We start from the raw sequence: 20,814 nt of genomic DNA, 5'->3' as shown, positions 1-20,814 counted from the left end.
GATTTAATAATGCATTAAATCAAAAAAGAAAACATTACACACACTACCATGTTTTGTTGACGCACATACGCGTTCATACTGTTTATTTATTGTCAATTTTTTGTTCTTGACGTCTGTGGTCAAATTGAGAATAGATGAAATATATTGTTTGTCTTTATTTTTTTTTATAGTGTAGCCTTGGCGAAATTTGTGATTATAGAAGTATAAAATACAATCATAATAGTGTACAAACTTACAATTCCAATTAATTATAGTCGAATTTCGACTACTGCGGGACCTCTAGTATTATTAAATGTGGGAGACGTCTGTTAAAATGAATTACAAAACTTGATATACGCTTTAGAAGCGAACACAGTAAGCACGAGGACACACTTCAATTATTTGACATTGACAACAAACTCTTCAAACGTACGCTTCAATTCAATATTTATATGTTAAGTATTCAGTTCGTAATTCTTGAGCGTTAGGTCAATAAGTCAGGGCGAACAAGCACATTAATATATGCAAATACAGATTTTGTTCTAACAAATTTAATGTTACCTTTATGTTGTATTTGCGATCAGTATCTTATACCTTTATACGAGCAATTCGTGTATATTAATATATATGTATATAATCTGAATCTCGGAAACGGCTCCAACGATTTTCATAAAATTTAGTATACAGGGGATTTCGGGGGCGTTAAATCGATCTAGCTACGATTTATTTTCAAAAAATGTCGTTCGTTTTATTCGTGTTTTCAATAATCAACTCTTCCCGACATCTATTGGCGAATAATAATACTATTTTTCTTAATTGAGGGCAACTAACCGCTTTAAAGACACAACAAGATGGCGTTATCAAAAAAAAAAATAACCGGTCATCGTCTAGTTCAACATTATCGTCGCTATCGGCAGGCGTTTACAGAAGTTTTTATTACTGAAAAAAAAACCCTGGGTATTAAACAAATTGCTCTTTACAGACTGGTCACGCGATGTTTTCTATTCTGATTTATGAAATACGAAATAAACTGTTCGTACGATGAAAGGTGTTTGTTGTGTTTTTATTGCCACAAATTACAGGATAATTAGTAGGTTGGAGAAATTAATGTCTTGTTTTAAAATCATTGCTTAACAAATTGCTTTTTGAATTGACATGTTTTCAGCGTGCTGTCTGTTTCAATTAAGCATCATTTTCTTCGTCTCAGAGCTTGTAGTTATGAACAAAATCTTGAATATATTTATTAGAACGAAGTTCCTTATGGGACGATGCGGAGGGGTATCCTAACCGGGAAAAAATGTCCGTAACGTAAGATTTTTTTCTATTGAGTTTGCTATCAACCGATGTCGCTGCACGTAAATTCAACAATTCCTGAATCGCGGTGACGAGATGTTACACAGTTGATAGACGTTCATACTTACCTGGCGTAGGGGATACCGTGAACATGCAGGCAGTTCCCCCAGAGGGAGGCTGCTCCATTGCACTCCGGAGTGGTTAACCCTTGCGCTTATTTTTATCAATAAAAAAATCATAATAAGAAATATAAAAAAATGTATACCCGAATAATTATATTCTTTAACCTCGAATCGAACTTAAAATTAATATTTTATAATAAGGAACGTCGTTCCTATCCGGAGTCCCACGACACCACACATCTTTTCATTTTGTTAGTGCATATACATATTTGCTACTCGTTCTTCGCATACCCCATAAGATTTCTGTTAGGTTAGAATTACACTTTTGTTGACTTGGCGACGGTCAGCAGACTCTATCGAGAAACTTGTTGTTCAGAGTAGAGTCAATGGTAAGAGGTCTAGTGGACGATTTCCTATGCGCTGGACTGATCAGGTGAAAGACCTTACTGAAACCCCACTTAACGTGTTCGTGCGCCAAGCCTCAGTTCGCAAACTATGGAAAAAATCTGTCAAGGCTTGAATAAACAAGAATTCCACATGACCACGACTGGTCCGCCATGAGCAACCGACTATGATGATGACTTGTAAATTCTATTGTATTCTACCGACTTATCCAGAGAAGATATTGAGTATCTAAAAAGTTTATAAAATATGAAAGATACTTTAAAATATATAAATACTTTAATATTTTAAACATATTTCTTGAATCTGAATCTAATCACAAATATGGATCTACATTTATGTTTTACTTTTGGGCAATGTCAAAGGCTGTATTCTCAAATGCACACAATCCAAAACCACGTGAGCCTGAAATACTAATTTGTAGTTAAATCGCTTGCTTCTTTACTGGCTGTATCCCACTTTTGTGTTGCCGAATAGTGGCGAAATTTGTCACTAGGCAAAATTTCGTCAGAATATTCTTAACTATGTTTTAAATACCAAAGTCGAGTTCAGTTTTCAAATTCTATGTTTTTTTTATTGCTTATATGGATGGACGAGCACACAACTTACCTGGTGTTAAGTGGTTACTGGAGCCCATAGACATCTACAATGTAAATGCGCCCTCTACTTTGAGATATAAGTTCTAAAGTCTCAGTATAGTTACAACGGCTGCCTCACCCTTCAAACCGAAACGCATTATTACTTCACGGCAAAAATTGGCGAGGTGGTGGTACCTTTTTTTATTTTATTTTATTGCTTAGATAGGTGGACGAGCTCACAGCCCACCTGGTGTTAAGTGGTTACTGGAGCCCATAGACATCTACAACGTAAATGCGCCACCCACCTTGAGATATAAGTTCGAAGGTCTCAAGTATAGTTACAACGGCTGCCCCACCGTTCAAACCGAAACGCATTACTGCTTCACGGCAGAAATAAGTAGGGTGGTGGTACCTACACGTGCGGACTCACTAGACTTCCTACCACCAGTTCTTTAGTGCCTGTATCCCACTTTAGAGTTGCCGAATAGTGGCGAATTTTGTCACTAGGCAAAATTTCGACAGAATATTCTTAGCCATGTTTTTAAATACCAAAGCTCATTTTAGCAGTTGCAGTTTTCAAATTCTATGAATCTATTTGTCGCCAAAACTGAACATCATAGAATACCTGTCAGTTGCTTCTAATGACTTAATTGCATCACTAAAAGCGCATAGCGTTCGAAGAGCCGGCGTGAGGCGGCGAGGCCAATTTCCGGCCGCTGGGCTCAGTGTGTCCGGGTCATATAGTTTACACCTTCACTGGCATTTTGCCAATGAACAGGGCCATTGCAATTGCACTCAATTCGTCCGTGCAGTTGCATATTTTTGCAAATGTAGGTTCACACCTGTCCTAGTGGTACTGGATAGACTTTCGGGACACAACAATAAGGTTTCAAAAAAAAAGTTTGTTATTGAATTGTCGATTTGGTCAAGGGTGAGGTAAGATTAGGATTTAAGGATGAATCAGCCTAGATGGTGATATTCTTGTAATATGTACGAACTTTTTTAACCACTAGATCTGAGTCCGACGGTCGTTCACAAAAAATAGTGTAAGAAAAAATGATTTTATTGTAAAAAAGCGTGGGGTGCTCTTCAGGATATTATCAAAATAACCCTTCTACTCATATCTGTTCATAAAATATTTATAACTACTGATACCATGCACCCCACGCTTTTTTACAATAAAATAATTTTTTCTAACACTATTTTTTAATTCAAATTTATTAAAATTTATTTTCTATTGTTTAATTGGATTTTCTATAAATGCGAATTTTTTTAGTTTTTTCAAACTATTCTTATTTTTTTCTAATTGTTTCATAATAGTATAATCGAATATCAAAAAAACTCATTCCGAAGCGGAACAGAGGTCTTCTTAGCTCGGCGGAGTGATAAAACTGTGCGAGTTTTTATTCGGTCCGGAAATTAAGGCACTAGTTCGTTAACTGAAGGCTATTGAGGTCACGACGGCGGTTAGTTCTCAGAGTGCTCTTGCAACGGAAATTGTACGTTTTAGTAATTTTTCAGTTAACGATGAAAAACGTGACTTCGATCGCGTCTATCATCTTTTTACTGGTGGTAGGACCTCTTGTGAATCCGCGCGGGTATGTACCACCACCCAACCTATTTCTGCCGTGAAGCAGTAATGCGTTTCGGTTTGAAGGGTGGGGTAGCCGTAGTAACTATACTTGAGACCTTAGAACTGATATTTCAAAGTGGGTGGCGCTTTACGTCGTAGATGTCTATGGGCTCCAGTAACCACTTAGCACCAGGTGGGCTGTGAGCTCGTTCACCCATCTAAGCAATAAAAAAAAAAACAAGATGGGTTGAATAGACGGCTGGTATGAACGAATTAGGGTGACCTCCTAAACCTCGTAGGCCATGACATAATTCATAATAATATATTTACGACATTTCTAGAATAACTCGAGTAAACAAGATACCGTGTTGCATACTTGTGCATTTAAATTTTTCATTTATCTTATACCTTTAAACGAACAATTCTTGTATATATATTTCTTGTATATCAAATTTAGTATACAGTGGATTTCGGGGGCGATAAATCGATCTAGCTACGATTTATTTTCAGAAAATTTTGTTTTATTCGTGTTTTCAATAATCAACTCCTCCCGACATCTATTGGCAAATAATAATACTATTCTTCTTAATTGAGGGCAACTAACCGCTTTAAAGACACAACAAGATGGCGTTATCAAAAAAAAACCGAACAAAGCTCGGTCATCATATACTTTATTTTTAAATCGCGCACCGTTGTCCTTGTGCTTAGTTAGCTTAGTTTTTTACTGTTCTCGATACTGTGAAAGTCAACTCAAATTTGTATGGAGTTGGAACTTTTGTCTACATTTGTCGCTAGGGCCGCTGTTCCAACTCCATACAAATTTGAGTTAACTTTTACGCTATCGAGAACGTTAAAAAACAATAGCACTAAGCACACCGACCCTAATTTAGGATTCCCTGTCTTGTGGTACCAGAGACTGACATAGATACTTAAATAACAAACAAACCTGTTCATGACAGGGATGTTTGTGCGATGTGAGAATCGAACCCACGGCCACCACCAAGTCAGCCAAAAATTTTCTTGTGTAACAAATTTTATTTAAGAAATCAGTATGAGCATACTTTTGGTATCACGGTCGACGTGTTGTTAATTGGTTAAGGGATCCACACTGATCACAATTTCATTGGTACTATCGACTTTGAAGCGTGAGGTCCAAGTCCCAATTGATTCGTACAACGGTTGTTCTACCCTTCAAACCAGAACGTATGGCTGATTCGTACCTACTAACAATCGATCTTGGCGTCCAAACTAAATTCATTGCTTGTCAGCGTTAATTACACTGTAAAGCACTACTAATTACAATTAAGTTGTCTGTACTCGAAACGTTTCAAAGTATTCTAAGTCAAAGTCCAAAAACGGGTCGAGCTTGGTACGAAATGCTTCGTTCAAAAACTGGGGTAAATATGCAGTGACGTCACAATTCGCTACGCCGTCAGTAAAGTAAGAGATAAGCTAATATATTCGAGGGTCAGCCGAGAACGACAAGGCCTTATAGCGCCCACTCGACGTCTTATCGATGTGAAAATAATTCGCTTAAAATTATAAGGGATGGTTCGAAGCGATCTTGTCTGTTTGGATCCTGAATTGAAATTTGCTTGAGGATGTTTTTTTTATAAAGTGTTTTAAGCTATTGCATAGCTTTTATCGCGGGCTTTGAGCGCAGCGACTGAATCAAGAAATTCCGTAACGAAAATAAAATCTGACACCCCCACTACGCCTACTATGTAGCTCGCGTTCAACCCATTCTAACGTTGCGCTGGTGTAGTGTTTGTGAATAAGCGCGCGGCGTGACGTCGCACTGCATGGGCATCATGAAAGGTCTGCCCATCTCTCTCTCGCGCGGTCTAGCTTATGAGTGTGAAGGGGAGAGTTAATGTTTTGCTTTTGTTAATGTTTATAAATATAGCGTGGTCTTATTTTTATTATTGTTTTAATATTAAATTATTATTGTCTAATTGTAATTGCAAAGTTGATAAAAAATGCTATGCAATAGCTTTACCGCGGCAGTCCCCGAGTGCCACACGTGTTTTTTTTTTCTTGTTGCACTCAACGATTGCATATGATGAGAAGGCCATGTACATGGCCAATAACACATGACTGATATACAAATACTACGGTAGTTATTTTAAGTCAATAAAGAAACGAGGCGATATATAATTTGCATGAGAAAACTTGAACTCATTCCGTGCATTTAAATAAAAAAAAATGCGTAGCTGAGACAGACAGACACAGACAGAGGAAAACAGACAGAGACTAAGAAGTAAAGTGGCACGGAAGGGACATAACGTTTTTTTGTTACGTGACGATTTCTACTAGAACAATTTGTAAGCTGTGTTAGGTAACTCAGTCGCAAAAGTTTGATTTTTTTATAAAGTAACTACGCTGTTATTTCTCCGTAGGTAGGCTATTTGTGTGTGAAGAAAAAATGTGATATTTTCTGATTCCAAATGACCAAGTACAACGTATTGAATTCGCTCTGTCTTCGCTTTAAGTTTTGTAATCTAAGATAAAGGCAATACAATCTGTTACTTCTCATAAAATGAGACTTAGATAAAAGCGAAACGAAAACTGGTGGCAGGACCTCTTGTGAGTCCGCACGGGTAGCTACCACCGCCTTGCCTATTTCTGCCGTGAAGCAGTAATGCGTTTCGGTTTGAAGGGTGGGGCAGCCGTTGTAACTATACTGAGACCTTAGAACTTATATCTCAAGGTGGGTGGCGCATTTACGTTGTAGATGTCTATGGGCTTCAGTAACCACTTAATACCAGGTGGACTGTGAGCTCGTCCACCCATCTAAGCAATAAATAAAAAAAGAATACTGATTGAATACTAGAGAGAGATAAGATTAAAGGGAAAATGTTTTAGGTAAATTAGACCAGTCATTTGTCATGTAAAGCTCTGTTGTCCGGGGTACATATCTCAAAATCTTTGAGTAAGTAATGAGGTTCATTAATATTGTCAGTCTCAAGTTATGACAGCGATGATTGATTGTTTTTTAACGATGGCTTAGGATCGAAGGGATGTGTTCGGTGCGAAGGATGAGAAATCCGTTATACATGACTTTAAACTCAAGTCTCAATGCTGGTGACAGTATTGATGCTATAATGGCTATGAGCTCTGGTTACAACTTAAAACCAGGTGAGCCTAGACGAGTTTCTCCAAATTTGAGCAAATTTAATAGAACCAATAGGTGGTACATAATAAGAGAGGGAGAGAGTACACTTTATTGCACATCAAAACACAATTTACATTCAAAAACAGTCAAAAAGCAGATAGATTTGTACAATAGGCAGTCTTATCGCTAAAAGCGATCTTTTCCATACAACCGTTTAACTTAGAGAAATTCTGGAAAATATAAAAATATAGCAGGTATGTTGCGATGTACATTGCTATAGAAATAATAGAAAATATATATTACTATAGAAAATATATACATACAATAAATAGATATATACCTAAATATATAATAGATATTATAGAAGCCTTGTCAATTTAATAGCCTAAATAAGCGGTACTTACTGGGGGATATGATAAACCCTACTGCCAGTATTAACACCGACCGTTATTTCGTTACAGTTTCATATCTAGGAATCTCAACCGTGTCTCGGCCTGATTTGTTTTTTTTTTTTTTATTTATAAAATTAGCCGGATACAAGTCCATTGGCCGTCGGCCTGATTTGTCAATCAGTGTTGCTAACCTTGAAGTATCCGTAAGTATCACAATTGCCTCACACCAGACGAATCTTAGATTAGATTATAAACACTAAGAAAAGATTCGTCAAAATTATTTCTTTTCATAATAATATCAATACGAATGGTACGCATCGATCGTCTTGACGCGAAAACTAATTCCACAAAAAAGACCGCGAAAATTTCCTCTCAAAAACTGACAGTTTATTTGTTCGAAAAAGTACAAGTTTCATCGTCGAGGGTGCTAGGTAAGTTGGACAAATTGCACACGGGCGAGTTAACGGGACACGCGAGAACATAACATGACAAAAACCGCTCTGTTGTTTTATCATTTACGACTACCGTACAGGTAAAAGGAAGATGCATTTTAAGGAACTAGCAATTTTGAACTGGTGGTAGGACCTCTTGTGAGTCCGCGCGGGTAGGTACCTTATAAAAAAAAGGAACGATCATCTTTATTGTCGTATGCTGCTATTTAAGGGAGGAGGTAAGCACCCAGTACATCTGCTGTTAATTAAGTCCACTAGGTTGATGTGTCAATAGTGTTATATTTCGGCTGTACTACCGGCCGGTACGGCGACGGTAGTGGAGCCCGTAGACATCAACAACGCGTATGCCGCCACCCACCTTGAGACATGAGTTCTTACTCTCAGTTTTATAGTACAACGATTGCCCTGCTCTTCAAGCAGAAGATATTACTGCTTCTTGGAAGAAACACTAGGTGGGTTGTGAGACCTCGTTTAACCCATCTATGCAATAATTAAAAAAATCTTTAGATTTTAAACATATTGCTATCACGTTTACAATTTACCTACGTATATTTTCAGAGTCCTGCATACCGTATTTCCTCTTCTAAATTTCAAATGGCGTGTCTGTTCTCCAAGGGTTCCGCCGTAACATTTCTCTTTGTCCGAATTCACGCGTGTTTTTTTATTTACATTTGTTTCTTTGGTTACATATTCAACGTGCTAAGGGAATACGTATGAATAATTTAAAAGCGTCTTTTGCTTTTTCGTATATACATCTTAATCTACCGTCGTCTGGATACGTGGAAATTCTTCTGCTTAATGTATTGAAAAAAAAAAAACAAAACACGCAATTATTAAAGGATCATCACGATGGCTGCGACAATTGAGACACTTTACATGCACACGAAATAATATATTCTCTTTAGTACACGTTACGGCGGATAGAATACGAATGCAACAGAGATTTGATCTGAGATCTTAATTATTCTGCTGATTATTTACGTACAATTATTATTTAATAATATCGAATTATGTAACATAAATAATATTAAGGTTTACTGCGCCGGAAGCTGTCAAGCGGAAGGCGCCAATAAAATATTATAAGTATAAAGAAAAAGAAATATGCATGAACTATTAACTTGATTATGAAATTACTAATTATATTATAAGACAATAATTCTTCTTCTTTCTTCTTCTCCATCGCTCCCTCATTGCAGAGGATCGTGACTCCGTTTTAGCTTGTCGACTGTCAGCCTCCATCGGTTCCGGTCAGTTGCCTGGTGTAGTGCAGCGCTAAGTGGTCCGCTGGTTTGCTCGGAGATCTGGTCGGACCAACGTTTGGGGCTCCGGCCTCTAGGACGTTTTCCTTCTACTTTCCCAGTGACCATCAGACGTTCCAAGTTGTCTACACGTCTGCGGGCAACGTGGCCAAAGTAGCAATAATAAGCTCTATATATTTCCTAATCGTTATGGTGTACCTTAAATAGTTCGTAAATCATTTATTATGTGAGGCCTGAAGTGTTGCTCGATAACCACAATGTATTGTGAAACTTTAAAGTAATGACTGACTTTTAGACTACTAGGCCATGTCCGCAATAACATTCCATTTGAGTGCACTATGTTTTCTCTGAGTTCTCAACAGTAAAAGCACTTAGGTTCGACGGAAAAAAAGCTGCACTAAAGCTCCCTTTGTTGAAGCAGTGAGTGGAATCGGTCGGTGTGTGGAATAATTTTTGTTTTACAGCTCAATTTTATTGCACGAAATGCTTTTAGCTTTATCAGGGGTCGTTTTATTTTATAGTTAAATGGCTTAGTGGGTAGGGACGTTTGATGAACGAAAAAGATTCTGAGCAAAGTGATTTTAATTATATATGAACAGTCTATCTATTTTTTTTATTTTTTATTGCTTAGATGGACGGACGAGCTCACAATCTGGTGTTAAGTGGTTACTGAAGCACATAGATATCTACGACGTAAATACGCCACCCAAATTGAGATAATAATATAAGTTCTAAGGTCGCAAGTATAGTTACAACGGATGCCCCACCCTTCAAACCGAAACGCATTACTGCTTCACGGCAGAAATAGGCGGGGTGGTGGTACCTATCCGTGCGGACTCAAACTTCGGTGAATCCCTTGTGAATTGATACTACTGTAGGCCTATACTCAACAGTCTCATCTAAGGCCTGAACGCAGGTGATATAAAGACAGGGGGTTTCATTCGGTTGCATCGCTACATACGAATGCACCGGACGTCTTATCTTGTAGGCCACGACGACTTCTGTGAATTAACGACAAACGTGACGACGTGTCTTCGATTTCCTGGAGGAACTCTTGATGTCTCCCTATTATCCGTCCACACTCAACTTATTTTTCTGTTGGTACTCTGAATAAGGCGTTCTCTAGAGTCACATTTTGCCTATGTTTGCCTCAAAGTGTATTCCATTCCAAAAAGCCTAGTCGACCTTCCCGTAATTCAGGACCCCAACACCCCTGAGGGGGTCGACGACGCGGCAGTCCGCCTTGTCGACTCCATCAGGGGAGCGATCGACCAGGCGACGACTCTTGTGCCCAGCGGCGGGCCTAGAGGTATACTCCCGGCCCATCTGAAAGCGATTATTCGCCGGAAGAGGGGCCTGAGGAGGCTCTGGGCGACAACTCGTTGTCCCAAGATCAAGCGCGAGCTTAATGAGCTGGAAGCGGAGTTGGCGGCGAAGATTAGCTCCCATCGGGGCTATGCGTGGGAGGAACGGATCGAGGAGGCCCGTGAGGACCCCTCGTCCGTGTCTCTCCACCGACTTTGCCGCCAGCTCTCAAATCGGCCTGCCCCGACTTGTCCACTTGTGGACGAGAGGGGCAACCGATGCTTCTCGGCTCAGGCCCGCGCCGATGTCCTGGCCGTAATGCTGGAGCGGCAGTTCGCTCCAAATAACTCTGCACCCTCAGAGGCCGCATTCCACCAATTGGTGGAAGAGAGCGTAGCAAGCCTACTCTCTTCCCCGGTGCTACCGTTGGGAGATGGTGATTTCATCACTCCCAGTGAATTGCACCTCTCCATCAAGCGGATGAAGAGGCGCAAGGCGCCGGGCGAGGACGGTATTCCCTCCCTCGCATTTTTCCACTTCCCCGAAACGGTCGTGTCATTCATGACACGACTGTTCAATTCCATTCTGTCCACAGGACACTTCCCGGGAACTTGGAAATTGGGCAAGGTTATTGCCCTGCCCAAACCCGGCAAGGATAGGAGAAATCCCTCCAGTTATCGTCCGATCACTCTGCTGTCGCATATGGGCAAGTTGTTCGAGCGGCTGCTGCTGAGAAGGGTGTCGCCGCACATCCTTCTCAGACCCGAGCAATTCGGGTTTCGCAGCGGTCACTCGACAACGCTGCAATTGGTCCGCGTTATGCACCACTTGGCGGATCGGTCCAACGCGCGCCAGTACACGGCCGCAGTCTTTCTCGATATCGAGAAGGCCTTCGACCTTGTCTGGCATGTGGGACTGATCTACAAGCTGTTGCAGAACATGGACCTCCAGCACGCCTATGTGCGACGGCTGGGGTCGTACCTGGAGGGAAGATCCTTCCTTGTCGCGGTCGAGGGCGCAAAGTCGTCGGTGCGCCCAGTCACGGCCGGAGTTCCCCAAGGAAGCGTCCTGGCACCAGTCCTCTACGCTCTCTACACCAACGACATTCCCACGCTTGAGGGCAACCTCCAAGCGTGGGAAGCCGACGTGAAGTTGGCGCTGTTTGCCGACGACAGCGCCTACTTCGCGTCCTCTAATTTCCCTTCTGCGGCCATTTCGAGGATGCAGAGGCTGTTGGACCTACTGCCCCAGTGGCTGGGCCGATGGAGGGTCGCGGTCAACGTGGGGAAGACCGCGGCTATCCTCTTCGGTCCGGTCCGCACAAGAGTCGTCCCAGGACAGCTCAGTCTCCGTGGAGTCAATGTCGAGTTTAGGCCCAGTGTCCGATACCTGGGAGTCAGTATCGACCGGAGTTTGAGGATGACCGACCACGCCAAGTCGGCGTTGGCGGCCGCCCGCTATGCGAGGTTTCTCCTCCGGCCGGTGTTGGCCTCCGGGTTGCCGACCAGGACTAGACTCGGCATTTACAAGACGTATGTTCGTTCCCGTATCACGTACGCAGCTGCGGCCTGGTATCACCTCATCCCGCAGATCATGCGGGTGAAGTTACAGGCCCAGCAGAATCTGGCTCTTCGCACGATAGTCGGAGCAGGGCGTTACGTCAGAAATGACGTAATCGCCCGGGATCTAGATGTGGAGTCGCTCGAGGAGTTCATTCGGAGGCTAGCTCGTAATATGTACGAGCGGGCTGACGGTGGACCCCACGAGCATCTCCACAATATAGCTCCCTTGCACGCCAGACCACCTGATGGTAGGGCGCTACCAAGGGAGCTACTGGAACCCCCGGCTATGGTAAGATAGTCGGCTTAACCGGAGTGATATGGGAGTGCTCATAATGAGTGCCCCCATGGGACTGAGCTGTCCACACTCTTCATTTCCCCCCACATTGTTGGGGTGCCCCCCTATGGGGACCCATTCTACCGCCCGTTTGGGTGGACCACTCCCCCTTAAGGGCAGTGACTTTACGTCGGTCCCTCCCCGCGACGGTCTTCCCCTTCTGGGGAGCCCTTAGCGGGTGAGCGCTAAACTAGTGCCGCGGCTCCCCCTCTGACTTGTAGAGGTGGGGCCGCGGCATGGGGCCGGTGGCGGGCCCCACGGTGCTGACTGTTGTCCCGCTTTGTATATAATGTAAATATTTTAGTTAATAGTTAGTATAGTAGTTTAGTTTTAGTTAGTTATAGTTAGAAGTTAGGGAAAAAAAAAAAAAAAATTCAAGCAGAGGACAGCAGCCGGCGCCGGGGTGACTCCTCCGCGGGCATCACTCCGCCCAAGAGAACCAAGCCCATCGTATTATGTATATGTATATATGTTTTGTCGATGTTATGCAACCGTATGCGCGCTGCGAACAGTCCTCCCCCGTCTCGTCCTGCATCTATACCACCCCTGCCCTATGTGGCAGGGAGCTCCGTCCCGGGTAGTGGGGTTTGCCCCGAGGCCCGTTCCGTGCCCCCGAAAGGGGGTACGACGACCCTTCTTCTCTTCATTCCAAAAAGACTGGTCGAATAGTCATCCACTAATACTATCATTTCAATGCCATTTTGTTAGTGATTACATTGCTTTGGTTACTATATTGGAAGAATCCGTGAACCGCATGGTACATACATATATCGTATTTGCATGTAAATTGTAGAAGGATTATTAGGGCGGCGGCGATAATTGAGACACTTTACATCCACACGAAATAATGTATTCTCTTTAGTAAAACGTTAGGACGGGTAGAATACGAATGCCCCAGAAATATTCTAACCGCCGGTATTTATACAATCATGTTGACCTATTTTAATACAAACTTAATAGGTAATATTAAACATTGTTTATCTTAACTATAGACGCCAATAAAATATTATAAGTATAAAGAAATATGAATCAATTATTTACTTGATTATGAAATTACTAATTATAAATTATAAGACAGTAATAAGTTTTATATATTGCCTAATCATTAGTTACCTTTACGGAGGCCGGAAGTGTTGCTCGATAGCAAAATGCTTTGGATTAGCTAAATACGTTTGAAAATGTCAAATTCGTTAAGAAAGGTTATGTGGCGAGCTATTTAAATCTTATAACTGATATTTTTAAGTTTAAATTTAATCTGTCAATAGTTATTATGCTTTATGTTCCGTATTAATTGTTATGATTGTTATCATCGATGAGCAGGCCGTAGGTTTCAGATTTTTTTATTTTATTTTTTTATTGCTTAGATGGATGAACGGGCTCACAGCTCACCTGGCGTTAAATGGTTACTGGAGCACATAGACATCTACAACGTAAATGGGCCACCCACCTCGAGATATAAGTTCTAAGGTCTCAGTATAGTTACAACGGCTACCCCATCCTTCGAACCGAAACGCATTACTGCTTCACGGCGGAAATAGGCGGGGTGGTGGTACCTACCCGTGCGGACTCCCAAGAGGTCCTACCACCAGTGAAATATATTATGACGATATGAAAACTGCCAACTAACGTGCCCGAAATCTGTGATTATAGAAGTATAATAAATAGTCTTTGACAATAGAATCACAATAGTGTACAAACTTATAATTTAAACTAATTATGGTCGAATTTCGATCACCTAGAGACCACTAGTAAACATTATTACACGAATATACTCGTAATGTACGCGTACACGTATACTCGTCATACTATGTTGGAATAGGGATAGTTTCAGCGTCATTTGAATCGAAGCTACCGTCATTTTGACATAATCTCAAATCTGCCGGATAGCCACCAAATCAGTACAGCACACACTGCGTATCTATATATTAATACGTGAAGCAAAAACTTTGTATCCTTTTTTACGAAAATTGCGCGGACGGAGGAGTATGAAAATTTTCACACTTATAGAGAATATAGAGAAGAAGTGCACAATGCTAATATTTTTTTTAAATAATGCATAAAAGATACATTAAATCAATAAAGAAAACATTACACACACTACATACCATGTATTTGACGCACACACGCATGCATACTATTTATTGTCAAACTTTTGTTCTTGACGTCTGTTGTCAAATTGAGAATAGATTAAATATTGTTTGTGTTTATTAATATTTTTTTTATAGTGTATCCTTGGCGAAATTTGTGGAAGTATAAAATACAATTATAATAGTGTACAAACTTACAATTCCAATTAATTATAGTCAAATTTCGACTACTGCGGTACCTCTAGTAATCTCAAATTGCCGGATAGCCACCGAATCAGTACTGCGTATTATAATAAAAGGCACGTTTTGTTTGCGTTTGTCCGGCACGCAATCAGCTAAGTGCTCCCGAATCGAGGACGGACTCAAAGAGATTGCTCAGTTTGTTTGTCTAGTCCGGGTACTCTGTGGTTTGTTTGGATAAATATTTTTACGTATCACGCAGATTCTCGTGCGGTTTTTTTTTAAATACATATAGGTTACTGTTGTTGTAGATTCTATAGATTAAATTATACGTTCACGTTTAATCTTGCCTTTATTATTGTCACTAAATGATGACTTGTTGTGTCTTTAAAGCGGTTAGTTTCCCTCAATTAAGAAGAATAGTATTATTATTCGCCAATAGATGTCGGGAAGAGTTGATTATTGAAAACACGAATAAAACAACATTTTCTGAAAATAAATCGTAGCTAGATCGATTTATCGCCCCCGAAATCCCCTGTATACTAAATTTTATGAAAATCGTTGGAGCCGTTGCCGTTTAAAGATATAAGATTATACCGTTTCCGACGTTTTGTTAATTGTTTTGTTTTCATGCACACAACACTAGTTTGTTATTCGTCGATATTTGAATATGGTCCTACCGTGTATTTTTCGATAAGAAATATTTTTTTTAATTTTATGCGCTAATTGTATTTACGAGAAAAACTGTAAAAGTAGATCTAATTATCTCTAAGAAAACCGGAGGGAATGCTAAAAAAACGGCACAATTGAATTTATTTGTATAGAAGTAGACATTGATTCTAACACGATGAAGACAGGTTGTGTTAGCCTGTTTGGTTTGAGTATAGAATTGCACCACCCTATCTATTATTGTGGGCGTTCTAAAAGACGACCAATTGCTTTACCGGAGAGTAGACAGAAGCGTTCTTTCTCTGAGCAAATTTCATATTGCCCTTGCAGGCAGACGAGCATACAGTCCACCTGATGGTAAGTGGTTACCGTTGCCTATGAACGTCAGAGCCAAGCCGCTGTTTTCCGTTAAACTATACTTATTACGCATTATACTAACGTAGGTACTGCACTTAATGCTTAATGGTATTAAATAAATTCGCCAAATACTCCTATATCTGGCTAATATCTGGTGTGAAGCAGTCTTGTGTTATGATTCGAGGAGTGGGACGACCGCTATATAATGCAATTGCATCAATCGATATCTCGTTTCGACCTCATGTGACGGGGCGGGCGGAGCTCTCAGCCCACCTGGTGTAAATTAAAATTATAAATAATAGAGATAGAGTTCCGGGAGTACCGGAGTTCTTATCGGAAAATTTCCTCCTTTGTAACGAGATTTTTACTAAATTCCTCAAATATTAATATTTTTCGAGTTATTAACGAAAAACTAAATATCATTTTTTTCGATCTTATTTTGTTAACAAAAATTGCAATTTTTTTAAATCCTGCAAAAACAATTTTTAGAGGTGATTCCGAATCCAATGAGCTATAGCTCATATTTTTAGGACCTTTATCTCTATATTTCACGTTTTTGAATTTGTTGACTAATAACAATAAATAATACAGGTTTTACAACACTATTAATATGTTTTTTTTTATTCTTTGTTACAGGTGTATCGTAAATAGGATGTAAAGAGTATTGTACGGGAAGGCAGCACATGCGCCGCGACAACTTGTCATGGCGTTCTGGAGATAGTTCCAGGTGATTTGAAGGTAGCCACAGACCATTGAGATACAGTAAAACCTCCTTATTTGCGGGCTTAATATGCCGCAACTACTGTAAAAACAGAGACCGAAGAAGATGTTTCGAGGTTGGTGGGGGCATTTACGTCGTAGATGTCTATGGGCTCCAGTAACCACCTAACACCAGGTGAGCTGTGAACTCGTCCACCAATGGAAACAATATAAAAATAAGAATACAGAAACCGTGAATATTGAAAAGTGCGTTTACAAAGGATATTCGGTTGGATACCTACATATTGGAATCCTTTTTATCAATGTGTATGCACCGATGTACTAATTAGATCTGCGAATAAGAAAAATCTTTAGCCACGAATATAGAATTGGGTCGCATATTTTTAATCGGTGAATAGTGAAACCGAATTAAGGAAGCGCAAATAAGGAGCTTTTATTGTATTTTAGTTCACTGCTTCACCCTTATTCTGGGAGAAAATTATAATAATTATTGATGACTGTGATTCCTGCCCGTATCTCTATCTCCTCTTATCTAGAGGAGGATAGCACTATAGAGGTGCTCTTCAACAAATAATTGTTTTTTGCATGTATGTATATATATTATGGTATATTTCGTATAATATGATATTACAGTTTTTTATTAAGAAAAACTGTGAAATTTAGAAATAATTGAGGAAAAGCTGGTATAGTTTGCTCGTCGTTGTAGCTAGTAAGTGACGTTGAGAAGTGAATATTGTTGCGAACTCCTTCGCCGCGACGCCTTCGCCTTAACCGACTTCGCAAAAAGAGGAGTATATGCGTAAACAGTCATTATATAGATTCCAACTTTTCAGATGCGTTTCAGTCTTCTTGATCACGATCGATTGATCAAATTTAGTTTGATTTTAAAAACGATATTCCGATAAATTAGTTCGTTCAGGGTTTGGGCGGCTTGAATAAACCTTGTTGTCTTTAGTATTATTATCCACATCTGTCCATTTACTAAGAACCAAGCGTCTAGATGCGAATTGGTATAGTTTAAATGACACGTCTCTGCTAATTAGCTAAAACTTGAAAAGTAGAACAAGGCCATCCCGAGAAATGTATATTTAAATTGGCATCGCCGATATCGTGTACTAATAGAGGCGATTTATTTATCTATTCGATTAACATTCACAACTAAATAATGGGAACTTGTAATGTATTTTTTAAATTTTTATAGCCCTTGTCGGTAAACGAGCATACGACCCACCTGATGGTGATTGGTTACCGTCGCCCATGGACTTCAGTAATGCCAGGGCAGAGCCAAGCCGCTGCCTACCGTTAAGTACTCTCCACAAGCCTCGTTTGAAGAAGGACACGTCATAGGGTTCGGGAAACACCGTGGAGGGGAGCACATTCCAAAGCCGGATGATACGTGGCAAAAAAGATTTCAGGAAACGCACTGTGGGTGAACGCAGTGGCTCCAGGTAGTATGGACGTGGTATTTACTGGTGGTAGGGCGTTTTCACGCCCGCACAACTAATACCACCTAACCTAGCCTACTTTTGCCGTGAAGCAGTAATGAGTACTGGTTTTAAGAGTGTGACAGCCGTTGTACAACAGAACTGAGACTTAGAAGTCACATCACAAGGTGTGTCGGCAGTTACGTTGTAACCCTTTAACACCAGGGTGGCGAGAGCTCTTTCACCGGTCTAAGCAATAAAAAGAGGCATAAATAAAATAAGCTTCGTAGATATAAATTAACACCAAGGCAGCGGGAGTGGCGGGAGCTCTTTCAGCAATAAAAATGGTAAACACCAAGGTAGCGAGAGCTCCTTCACCGGTCTAAACAATAAAAAAGGCGTAAATAACATCGTAGAAATAAATTAAATTTATGTGAAGAAGATAGTGGACACAGTATACACTAGTATCGTATGAGGCTGTGACGTTTGAAGTCTATGGGGATCAGTGGTGAAAATTGGGAACGCCAACCCAGTGGCGAAGTTCGAAGAACACTCAACTCAAGTTTTAAGTTTATCTTATGTGACGTATTTTCTTTTGTTTTGTTAATAACAATTTTCTTCTTAAGGCGAGGGGAACAAAATTGCTTTTCAAGTATATTTATTTATGATATTCACAAAATAAACAAAAAAAAATCGGTTGACCAAGAGGCGCGAGGATATTTAACTGTTTATCTTTGCCCATATTATGTAAATTAACAGATAAGACGATTAAATAGGGCAATAAGGCTTTAAAAGTAAAATCTACTTGTGATTTTGTATTTAGCCAAAGTCCAAGGTATGCTCGGCGTGATGGACGCAGTTTTTTCTGAGAACTAAAATGGCAGTCTTGATCAAACTGGACAGCGATTCTAAGCCTGAAAACATACGTTAGCTTTATTTTATTGTTTGGATGAATGGACGAGCTCACGGTCCACCTGGTATTAAGTAGTTACCGGAGTCAATAGACATAATATATAATATGTAATTATTGTACATACAAACATATATAATATGTAATAATTACTGGTGGTAGGACCTCTTGTGAGTCCACACGGGTAGGTACCACCGCCCCGCCTATTTTTGCCGTGAATTAGTAATGCGTTTCGGTTCGAAGGGTGGGGCAGCCGTTGTAACTATACTGAGACCTTAGAACTTATATCTCAAGGTGTGTGGCGCATTTACGTTGTAGATGTCTATAGGTTCCAGTAACCACTTAAACCAGGCGGGCTGTGAGCTCGTCCACACATCGAGGCAATAAAAAAATTAATATATAGCTTAAATTCCGCCACCCACTTTTAGATATGAGTTCTAAGCTCTCACTTTTATAGTACAGTAAGGCATAAGAGTTTGTATTAGGGGTGGCACTAACTCGTATACAATTACAACACTCCTTAAAACCAGTATTTTTTAGTTTGAAGCCCAAATTGCAATGCGCGAAAATCATTCGACATTAACGCACGAATTACATTTTGCTTTCATTCGTTCAAAACGTAACAAAAAGCTCGCTACTTCACGTGAACTGCTGGCAAATAGCACGAACCTAACGACCGTAAGCCTTAAAATGAATTACAAACGGTAGCCAACAAGAAAAGTAAACTCATTACGGCCTATCATAACACACTATATCACGTTGAGGTCGGCTACAGGGCTGGATTCGAAGAAATATATCAGGGGAATTAAATTGGAAGAAAGCTAAAACTACTTTATTTGGCTTATCGAAACTTCACTGATTGCATACGGGATTTTTATTATGTAATACTCATCTAGTTACATTATAATTAAAATCATATATTCAAGCAAGCAATGTACTCGAAAACCAAGGACAAACGTCATTGTAGTAAATAAACCTGAAAGTGTACAAAGCTGGCAGGTTTGTCCAAAATTACTATTTGGTTAGACGCTGAGTGAGTGCCTTGTTATAATAAAATCTATAAAAATAAGACTTAATTTTGAAGTGCTGATTTCGATGGGCTTCCATACCATCTGTTGTGTATATTGGAATTCTGGTCACCTCAGAAAGTTAGATTTTAGTGTACTTTTTTTTTATTCCTTAGATGATTAGATGGCTCACAACCCAATTAGAGTTAAGTGGTTACTGGAGTCCAGCCTGCCTTTGAGACCGATTGATTTGAACCGCATTTAGTGCTTCACGGCAGAAATAGGCAGGTTTGTGGTACCCACCCGTACGTACTCGCAAGACGTCCTACCACCAGTAATTATGCAAATTTAAATTTTGCGAGTTTGATTATTTCACACAATATTACTCCTTCTCCGTGGAAGGCAATCGTGAACATTTGTCAAGTATGTATTTCATTAGAGATATTGGTACTCGTCTGCAGGATTCGAACATCGTTGCATCGCTAGATACGAATGCACTGGACGTCTTATCCTTTAGGCCAGGACGACTTTAACCTACCTACTAGTTACCAGCAAATAGATAGCAAATGGGCTTTCTTTATTATTAACGCTAAAAAGAACATCTGGTTGAGTTGACGTGAAGCTATCGCGAAGCTTAAGATCAATCGACGATATTCAACTGATCAATGGAGTATAGTTGTAGTCGATCACCGATCCACTAACGGTGTTTTTAGGTACCTCAAGCACCGGTCATTGTTCTCGTCGAACCCGTCGCTTGCGACGAAGGGCTCGACGAGTAAATTAACCCACAGACACAGCCCACTGAGTTTCTCGCCGGATCTCTCAGTGGGTCGCGTTTCCGATCCGGTGGTAGATTCTGCAAAGCACGGCTCTTGCTAGGGTTCGTGTTAGCAACGTCGTCAGGTTTGAACCCCGTGAGCTCATCTACTAGTTATAGTTACGCTGATATGGTCTCTCTAGACCATCAGCTTAGGTAGGAAAAAAAAAATAGATGTTAAATCTTTATACTGTAGAAGAATCAAAATAAATATTTTCACTGGAAACTCAATTTAAGTGCGTTGTAAAAACGTACTACCTATATATAAATTTTTAAT

General features: G+C 40.2%; 1 protein-coding gene across 2 annotated transcripts in view; it reads left to right on the top strand.

The window, feature by feature from the left end:
- The window catches only part of ace1 (acetylcholinesterase type 1), a 74,458-nt gene that overhangs the window by 21,951 nt on the left and 31,693 nt on the right, over window positions 1-20,814 (top strand). Inside the window, exon 2 of one of the 2 annotated variants that reach the window (XM_028183665.2) lies at window positions 16,296-16,386. The gene's annotated coding sequence lies outside the window, so the exon portion shown is untranslated. Of the gene's footprint in view, window positions 1-16,295; window positions 16,398-20,814 lie in introns of both variants that reach the window. The other variant, XM_028183664.2, reaches the window with a different exon arrangement.

Source organism: Bombyx mandarina, chromosome 15 (genome assembly GCF_030267445.1).
Source record: "Bombyx mandarina strain Sakado chromosome 15, ASM3026744v2".
Classification (NCBI taxonomy): Eukaryota; Metazoa; Arthropoda; class Insecta; order Lepidoptera; family Bombycidae; genus Bombyx; species Bombyx mandarina.
The sequence above is the reverse complement of the archived record's forward strand: the minus strand, read 5'-3'. Positions and strand labels throughout refer to the sequence as shown.